The sequence below is a fragment of the Gavialis gangeticus genome, unplaced genomic scaffold (assembly GCF_001723915.1).
Source record: "Gavialis gangeticus isolate Ggan-Ray unplaced genomic scaffold, GavGan_comp1, whole genome shotgun sequence".
In the NCBI taxonomy this organism is placed as follows: Eukaryota; Metazoa; Chordata; order Crocodylia; family Gavialidae; genus Gavialis; species Gavialis gangeticus.
In genome coordinates, this window is record NW_017729024.1 from 92591045 (window position 1) to 92601213 (window position 10169).

Sequence of the window (10169 nt, forward strand, 5' to 3'; positions counted from 1 at the left end):
CCGGCCTCTGCCCCCGCAGCCTCCTGCGGCGCCCGGTCCGTCGCCGCCCCCTGCTCGGAGCGGGTGCTGTGCTGCAGCGTGAAGAGCGGGTTGTGGCTTACGGGGAGAGCAGAGCAGGAGGTTTGGCCTGCAAACCCAGCAGCCTCTGCCCCCTCACTTAGCCTCCCCGCAGGCAGGCCTGGGCTCTGAGGGAAAAACAAGCTCCTTCCTGCAGGGCAGGCATGGGGTGTTGGCAGCTCTTGCTGTAAAACCTGTTGGGGTGTGCTCCAGCTTCAAACCAAGCCCTCGTTTTGGTCCTTCAGACTGGCCATTGTCAAGCAAGGGGCAGCTCAGGCACCTTGAGGTGTCGTGGGAGCCCTTGAAGGGTGCCCCAAGCAGTGTGAGGAGAGAAGCAGATAAGGGCAGGCTCAGGCTGTCCCTGCCTGGCTGCTCCCCCGCTGCCTGACCCCCTTGGCAAGGCGGCAAGCACTGTAATAAGCGCATTTGACTTTTAAATGCGTTTCTCTGTTCGCAGAAGGTAAGGGGGGCTGGGGGGCTGCAGTCTTAAACAGTGTGAGAGCCGCAGCTTCAAGCATATTTATCAACACGGCCCTCCTGTGTTCCAGCCTCTCTGCGGTGGGGCTCTCTTCAGGCAAGTCTCTCAGACAAGACAATGGAGAGCCCTGTGATTTTATTTCCAGCCTCCTGTCTTCCTGACAGTTTATTCATCTAACTATGCAATTGCCAGGCACTGCTAATGATGTGTGTCACTAATGGTCTCACAATGTCTAGCCACCTTGCAACTTGGTACTGATGCGGTTACCATGTTTGGGGCCTTACCTCTGTTATCACACCATGTTAGTGCAGTTTCTTAACCCCCTCATACACCAGTTTCTTAATCCCCTCGTATGCCAGCCTCCTACAGCGTGTCCAGACAAGTGCAGTCATGCCGTATGTGGCGCTGGAAACGTATGCAGCAACATGTACTGCTCGAGCATGCACTGTGCCAGCGGGGGTTTTCTGTAGGTTTTTTTGCCCCCTGAATATCCAGGGGTAAAAAAAACCCGCAGGAAAAAAAACCAGGGCAATGCACACTTGGCCAGTGCACGAAGCTGAAAAGGAGCCGGGCCGCGGGGAGCTGCGCTGCGGCTGCTGGCTAGGCTCCGTGCAGCTGCAGCCCTGGGAGGCCCCCAGGACCCCAAGTAAGCTCGCTGGGGCCAGCCCAGTGCTGGCCCCAGCCTCCCTTACCCCACCTGGGGCAACTTGCTGCACACCAAAGCACACAAGGAACAGGGTTCCCTGAGGACAAGTAGCGGTGGTGCAAGGTGCGCCACTGCTACTTGTCCCTGGGGAACCAAACGTCCATGCACGTCTGGATGGGCCCATATAGGCTGCATGACCAACTGCATGTCTTAGGTTGTATCAACACGTGAACTCTGTTCCATGTAGCTACCATACATGGGGTCCTACATTCTCTTCAACCTCTACAAAACCATGTAAATAACTATGATTTTTAACATTCACTAATAAAGTTTTACATCTGAACATATCATAAGGGTTTTTGTCATGGGGGCGAGGGGTGTTGACTGTTTTACAGTAGCATGTAGGGGATCTCAAGTAAAACTGAGACCCCATTTTGCAGGCACTTTACAAACACTGGGTCCCGTTCCTAAGTAGTTTGCAACCTAAACAGGGGGACCTGGTGACTGCCTATAAGTATATAAGGGGTGTACATCAGGATCTGGGGAAATGCCTGTTTGCCAGAGCACCCCATGGGATGAGAAGGTCAAACGGTCACAAACTTCTCCAAGACAGTTTCAGGCTGGACATAAGGAAGAACTTCTTTACAGTCCGATCCCCCAAGGCCTGGAGCAGACTGCCGCCGGAGGTGGTGCAAGCACCTACTCTGGATTCCCTTAAGGGTCAATTGGACATTTATCTTGCTGGGATCCTGTGACCCCAGCTGGGGCGGGGGGGGGGGGGGCTTGATGATCTTCTGAGGTCCCTACCAGCCCTAACGTCTATGAAATCTATAAACAGACAGGAGACAAAAGGCTAAGGGGAAAGGAATAAAACATCCAAACTGAGGAGCAACGTAATGGTTTGCAAATGTAATAACAATTCCACATTTTTCCCTATTTCATTTTTAATCAGTAGTGGGTTAATTAGGAAGAGAGAAAGAAAAGGAGTAGGGAAAGGAAAAGGAAAAGCAGGGAGTGAGGGAAAGGTGATGAGTGAGGATGTGGTGAAGACACTGCTGGGAAAGGGGACAATTGGAGGAAAGAGCCAATTAGCAGAGGATAAGAACATCCAGAAAAAAGAAGCAGAAAAAGAGATCAGATACTGATGTCACTGGTGTATGACAAGCGATGTTTCAGATGCCTGCCAGCTGAATCATGCTGTTAATTGTGCTGCCTTTAAGACAATAACAGCAATCAGCAATAGATAGCTAGCAATAGCATGCTTTTTAGGTTAGAAATCCTGAGTTATCTATTAAGAAGCAAGAAGGTTGTCAGACCTTATTAATAAAATGCCCCTCATGGTTACTTGACCTTAAGCAGTTGATTTCTTAGTATTTTAACAAATCAGTGCTTTAAAATTATCATGCATTTTAGCACTGTATTTTAAATAAAAATGCCTCTCAATTTTTTAAATAAAGGGTACTAATATACGTGCTGCTTCAGTATGCTACATATACAAGTAGAATGTGAAATAATAAAATGAATATCTTTTAGATGGTTCTTAACAATAATACGACAGTTGTTTTGAATTTGTTCTTGATATTGATCCACTCAGGATAGTTTGCAGCATACCAGAATAGATATGGGGAAATGTTTTAAAACTCTTCATTCCAGAAGCTGGATGATGTCATTTTAAACTTATTACAAAACCATTACTATATCAAATGTAATGTATAGAAATAGGAAGACAAGTTTCTGCTTTTTTTGGTTTTTTGCATTACACAATGAGGTCTCAGCTGTGGTTGTCTTTTGGGCACTATTGGGCATGTCTACATGTGCAATTAATGGGTACCTATACATAAGCAGGGAGGCTGCTCTGATGTGCTGTAATTCCAGCACATCAGGGCAGACTCGGTTAATCAAGTCTGCTGGAGCATGACAATTACTGTGCTCCAGCAGCCTCCCGTGTCTCGTGTAGCAGCATCCCCGCACTTCAAAATGGACAAGCTTTAGATTTCATAGATTTCATAGACATTAGGGGTGAAGGGACCTCAGAAGATCATCGAGTCCAGGCCCCTGCCCCAGGGGCAGGAAGTCAGCTGGGGTCATAGGATCCCAGCAAGATAAACATCCAATTTTCTCTTGAAGGCATTCAAAGTAGGTGCTTGAACCACCTCTGATGGCAGGTTATTCCAGACCTTGGGGGCTTGGACAGTAAATAAATTCTTCCTTATGACCAGCCTGAAACGATCATAGAGAAGTTTGTGACCGTTCAACCTTGTCATCCGTTGGGGGGCTCTGGTGAACAGACGTTCCCTCAGATCCTGGTGAGCACCCCTTATAAATTTATAGGTGGCCATCAGATCGCCCCTGAGCCTGCGCTTTTTCAAGCTGAAAAGTCCCGTAGCTCTCAGCCTGTCGTCGTAAGGTCTGTTTTCCTGACCTCTGATCATATGTGTGGCTCTTCTCTGCACTCTCTCAAGCTTCTCCACATCCTTTTTGAATTGTGGAGCCCAAAACTGGATGCAGTACTCCAGCTGCGGCCTCACCAAAGCCAAGTACAATGGGAGAACGACATCCCGGGATTTGCTTGAGAAGTGTCTATGGATGCATGCCAGCCTTTTGCTCGCTTTACTAGCTGCAGAATCACATTGGTGGCTCATGTTCATCTTGTGGTCAATCATGACCCCCAAGTCCCTTTCATCTGTAGTGCTAGCCAGCATAGCACTGCCGAGCTTATAAGGATGCTGCATGTTTTTCCTCCCAAGGTGGAGAACCTTGCATTTTTCGGCGTTAAACACCATCAGGTTCTTGTCCATCCATTTCCTGAGCCTGTTGAGGTCAGCCTGGATTGCCTTCCTGTTCTCAGGTTTGGATGCTTTACCCCAAAATTTGGTGTAATCGGTGAACTTGGCCAGTCAGCTTCTGACTCCAGTACCCACATCATTAATGAATATGTTGAACAATACAGGTCCAAGGATAGGGCCTTGAGGGACCCCACTGGTCAGAGGGCACAATGAGGATTGACTTCTGTCAACCACCACCCTCTGGGTCCAACCACAGAGCCAATTCCCCAGCCAGCGGATCATGGTGGACCTGAAGCTGCAGTTGGCCAGTTTTGCCAAGAGGTAATCATGGGATACCAGATCGGAGGCTTTTTTAAAGTCAAGATATATGACATCAATCTCTTCTCCCTTGTTCAGGTGATAGGTCACCTGGTCATGAAAGGAAATAAGATTGGTCAAGCAAGACCTTCCCACAACAAACCTTCTTTCAGTCTTTGGGCACTTCACCAGAGCACCAGGAGTTCTCAAAGATCTGTGCCAGGGGCTAAGCTATGATGCTTGCCAGCTCCTTGAGTACCCTGGGGTGCAGATTGTCAGGGCTGGCTAACTTGAAGGTGTCCAGCCTCTCAAGGTGTTCCTTCACGAGGTCAGCATTGATGGAGGGCAGGGGATCTCCCTCACTTGGGCATCCCTGTCCTGTGATGGGCGGAGGTGTCCCGTGGGACTGGTGAAAGACCAACACAAGGTACCCATTTAGTAGGTTGGCTTCTTCCTGGGCGTCAGTCATCAGTTGTCCCATATGGTTTAGTAGAGGTCTAATGTTGCCTTTGCTTTTCCTCTGTCTCCCCACGTATCTAAAATAGATAAAGTACCCCTGTCATTTTGAGGCACGGGGATGCTGATACACAAGATGCTCTGGACACTTCAATTGAAGTGGTTCTTGGACTGGCTCTAATTAAAGTGCCTCCCCCTCCACTCCTGGAGCACATATGTAAATTCCCAATGTACCTGAACTTTCTGTGCAGAAAATTCAGGCACATTAAACTGTGCCCAGGCACATGTCTGAATGTGTGCCCATATCCAGAGCAAGTTGGCTTTAGATGGGAGCAGTTCAGTCAAGGGCTGCTCCTACCCTGCTCTGCCCTCTTTCAGCAGCCGGGGGAGCTGCAGGCTCCCCTAGGTCCCAGCCCTGGGCTGGCAGGGAGCACAGGGGGTAACATCAGATTGGCACAGGGCAGGGGGGTTGGGTCAGGCCTGGGCTCCTGTCCCCATCCTGAGGAGCTTGGAGCTCCCCAGCTGTCCCCAGCTCCCTGCCTGCTCCCAGGAGCTCTGAGCTCCATGCAGCTTGAAGTTGCTCCAAGGGGTGGGGCAGGCAGGGAGCTGTCCCCAGATCCTTGCCCACCCCCAGGAACTCAGGGCTAACCTGTGCAATTTGGTCCCAGTCAGCTTTGACTTGTGCACTTTGCAGTATGTGTATCTCATGGTACTAGAAAATGGCGTATTACATTAAGCTACTGCACATTAATTGCTGTGTATATGTAGATAGTGATGCTGTACTGAACATTAGATTAGTCTAATGTGCAATAAAGCATCTTTTGTAGACATGTTCATTGTGATGCAAATACTCACTGAAAATCTGAATTCTTTTTAGGTTAGAAATATTAGACTGTCTCTTCTGTTCTTCATGGAAGATTGTAAAATTGGCTGTAAACCTGCTAAGTTCATGACATTATACATCACAAGGAAAAGAAACTAGGTTTAATTAAAGAGAATGTTTTAAAGTTGTTTTTATTCAGAATGGTGTAACTCTTTAGTTTTCCTGTTCATTCCTTGTTAAGAGCTACTTTAACTTAAGTACCTATAAAGCTGTTGAAGGAACAACTTCAAGGCTCAACATTCCAACTTTACAATGTGTGACTGAGAAAATTCTTAGCAAAACACATGTCTAGATCTTATAAGAGAGACTGTCCTCTGAAATTAGAAATTTCAAATTTGGCAATCCTGATATTTAAATTAACCACCCCACCCCCCAAACTTTGAGGACTTTATGCCACATAAAGAAGCATAAAAGGGCATGATAAGTCTGTGCACTACTTTATCTTTCCTGTGCAGGTTACCTTTACATGATATTTTGAGCAACTGGAACTAAAAGGTCTTATTCTAATCTAACCTTGACCACTTAATATTGTGAATTTGGGACAATACCAGTATATTATCAATCATCCATTAAATTCTAGAATTTCTAAACACACATCATCACTGTGATGGCCCTCATTTAAGTTTTAGATGATCAGTCAAAAATCTAATAGTTAAATAAAAAACAAACAAATGCCTGAACATCTTTTTTACTAAATAGATTGTGACAGCTCTTTTGAGGTACCCGTTGTGCTCTACTGAATACAAATTATGCTTGCAATAACAGTAAGATAATACTAAAGAGGCTGAGTTTTCTTGGCACCTATTCAGTTCCTTGGCTGACTAAGTGTGGCAGAGGGAAATCTTTCACTTGGTTGAGGATTCTTGGGACAGCCAGATCTCACAAATTATGAATTTCTCATGCTGGGAATATGCTCCAAACACTTGCTGTCACTTAGTCTGTATTTCAACGGGAGAATCAGAACTATTTTTCTCACCACTGGCTGTAATTTTAGCTCCTATCTTGTGATTTCCTTTTTCTAATTTTCTCTTTCACCCTGATCTTAGAGACACAATTAAATTCCAAGAGTAAGTTAGGTATTTACACTGAAACTATGACTCTGTTTTGTAACCTGGCTGTTATAGTCTCATGCAAACATGCATGAATTAGTCCTACACAGGTTCTTCTCCCCCACCTCCACCCCAGAGATCAACATTTTGTCAGAGGCATGGGTGTAGTCAACACTTACATTTTACTGTTTCTCTGTGATTATATTTAGGACAATTGCTTGTATATGAAAATGGAAAGACTGTCATGAGCATGTCCAAGTGTTGCTACAGTGCAACTCATGGAACAACATGCTCTTTCTCACCACGCATCTTGGAGGAAGGAGGGCACAGACACGGACAAGGAGGCTTCTACAGGAAATGCAGTTCTGAACGAGGTAGAGAAAGTATTGATCTGACTTGGACATGGTTGCCTTTCTGGTGCCATTCTTTCTAAGTATTCACCACGTTCGGAGCAGGCACAACCCATGTTTAGAGTCAACCAGACAACTAACTGTCCACTAACCCTGTTAAAAATTATGTGGTAAACAGGGTCATATTCTTCATGGCCATGTGCGCTTAAATCCTCGTGCCATGGAAGTCAATGGCAAATTTCTCATTGGTTTCAGTTATGTCAGGATTTTACCCTTTGTCTTTTCCATTCCCAAAGAAGAGATGTTTTCATGACATTTTCTCTGTTAAACACACGAAGCCCGGGGAACTTTTGATCTTATTTTATGTTAATTATTAGCATGTGCTTATCTTCTATAGGAAAGGAAGTTTGTGATGCACTATATCCAGTCAATATTGTGCTCTGTGCTTAGTGTATGTATCTCATAGAATCATAGGAAATTAGGGTTGGAAGGGACCACAGGAGGTCATGGAGTCCAACCCCATGCTTAAAGCAGGACCACCCCCAACTAGACTATCCCAGCCAAGATTTCATCTTCAAAACCTCCAAGGATTCCACAACCTCTCTGGGTAACTGTTCCAGTGTTTTACTACCCTCCTAATGAGAGAGTTTTTCCTAATATCTAACCTAATTTTCCCTTGCTGCAACTTGAAACCATTACTCCTTGTTCTGTCATCTGCCACCACTGAGAACAGTCTAGCTCCATCCTCTTTGAAACCACCTTTCAGATAGTTGAAGGCTGATACTAAATTCCCTCTCAGTCTTCTCTTCTTCAGACTAAGTAAGTCTAGTTCGCTCAATATCTCCTCATAAGCCACGGACTCCAGCCCCCTAACCATTATCTTTGCCCATTGCTGGATTCTCTCGTTTGTCTACATCCTTACTGCAGTGGGGAGCTCAAAACTGGACACAGTACTCTAGGTGTGCCCTCACTAGTGCTGAATAGAGGGAAAGACTCGCTTCCCTTGATCTGCTGGCAACACTCCTACAATGCAGCCCAGTATGCCATTAGCCTTCATGACAAGGGCACACTGTTGGCTCCTATTCAGTTTATTGTCTACTGTAATCTGTAGGTCCTTTTCTGCAGGGTTGCTGCTCAACCAGTCAATCCCCATCCTGTACTGGGATTGTTCTGTCTTTTGCATTTGTCCTTGTTGAATATCATGAGATTTCTTTTGGTTCAATTTTCCAATTTGTTGAGGCCTCTCTGAATCCTAGCTCTACCTTCCAGCATATATGATTCTCATTGTTTATTATATTGATGTATTGCATAATCCCATTCCAAGGCTCTGAATTAGTTGTTATACAAACAAAACTTGTGGTTTAATTAATTTCATAGTAAGCCTATTTAAACAAAATTGGAGACTTTGAAGTGTAAACATCTTTCAGGTTTTTTGTGTATTACATTTAAATTAATGTAGTCATGTAATTTAACATAACAGGTAGACTGAAAATGCAAGAGAAGAGCATTCAGGAGCTAAGAGCAAAATCTTAGCAATGTCCCTCAACAAGTTCTCTCCTCTCACTAGTTTATTGGTCTGAGCATCTTCAAGATGCCAGACTTTAAAATTGGGAACCTTTAGGACCCCTAAAGCAATTTTAGATTATTTTATAGGATTACATGGCTCCATCTGAACTCTTTATACTTCAACTCATGGGGTTGATCCTGTTGCAATTGATGGGATGCATTACCACTGAACCATGGACAATCAGCAGGTCCCTTTCATCTGTATTTTTTGTAATTCTAAGTATTAATAGAAACAGAATTGGTCACCCAGCTTTATGGATACAAAAAGTCATCCCTAACATTTTCTAAACTGTTTAAATCATCCATAAAGGTTTTTTCCCCTGTAATTTAAGTGACCCACAGAGAATATATTAAATGGCACTCATCTGGAATTGCTGTTGTAACTCATTAGAAAATTCAACTTGGAAGTAGTATATCCGTTCCTGAAAACTACGTAATATGCTTCAGGCGTATTATTATGTCCAAAGACTCTTTTGTTGAAAAGCGACAGTCATGAATCAGTACTGTCAAAGTTTTGTTGGCTGCTATCTGATGGGTAGCAGCTGCACCTGCAAAGTGACTCAAACAGGGACAAAGCAGTTCTTAGACTAGTGTATTGTTCACTTCTGTACAATAATAACACCCCAACTAACAAAAAGCATTTTCCCCAAGTTCAAAATATATGTACTTTCAGTCACTCAGAATGTGAAATCCTATCTGTAATATGGTATATATCAGTGGTGCTCAAACCCTGGCCCTACAGGTTGTAAATTTGGTGTTGGGGGAGTAGTGGTTGTGGGGTGGGGGAGAATTGCCTGTCATCTGCTGCATTTTTATTTCTGAACCTGTGGGAAACCCTAAGGGTCAGATAAGGTGGTCCTTTGTGCTATATCAGGTATGCAGTGCCCAATATGGGTGTGCTTGGATGAGTGAAGGCAGTGTGGGACTGATGGGGGTGAGTGGGGCCCAGTCCAGGTGTGCAAGGATGGACAAGGTGGTGTAGGGCCTGATCCTGGCACATGGGGTTCAATCCAGCCCACAGGCTGGCCCCATGCCATTCATTTGGCCCAATGGGGCCAAAAGGTAGAGAACCACTGGTATACACTAATGTCCATAAAAGCTTAAGCATTTATTTAGTGCTTTTTGTTAAATTCAAATATTCTTTGGATTTTTGCACCTAACGGGTGAAAAAACAACAAACAATTATTTTTATGTTTTGAAACAGATGTCCTGTAAAATTCAATCCTAACAAATTGAATACTGGATATTTTCACACATGTTAACAACTGCTAACAATAGATATTCATTAAAGTCCTTATCACTGTGCTTACATCTGTACTTACAAATGTATGAAAATTTCAACACAGATTAGTTTAGTTTTGCAACTTGATTGGTTTGAAAGAAAGTTATTGCTCATTCCTCCAAGCAATTAATGGAGCACTGCCTGACATATGCTGATCTCTTTGCACAGTGAACATTCTGATGTTTTTTCTCCATCTGCTAGATCGGGGGTGTCAAACTCATCTAGCCCCACACACCAGATGGATGTCCATGAGCCGGTCTTCAGGCCAGCCTGGGACCAACCCTCTCTGGGTCACCTACAGCACCAGGTCCAGCCTGAA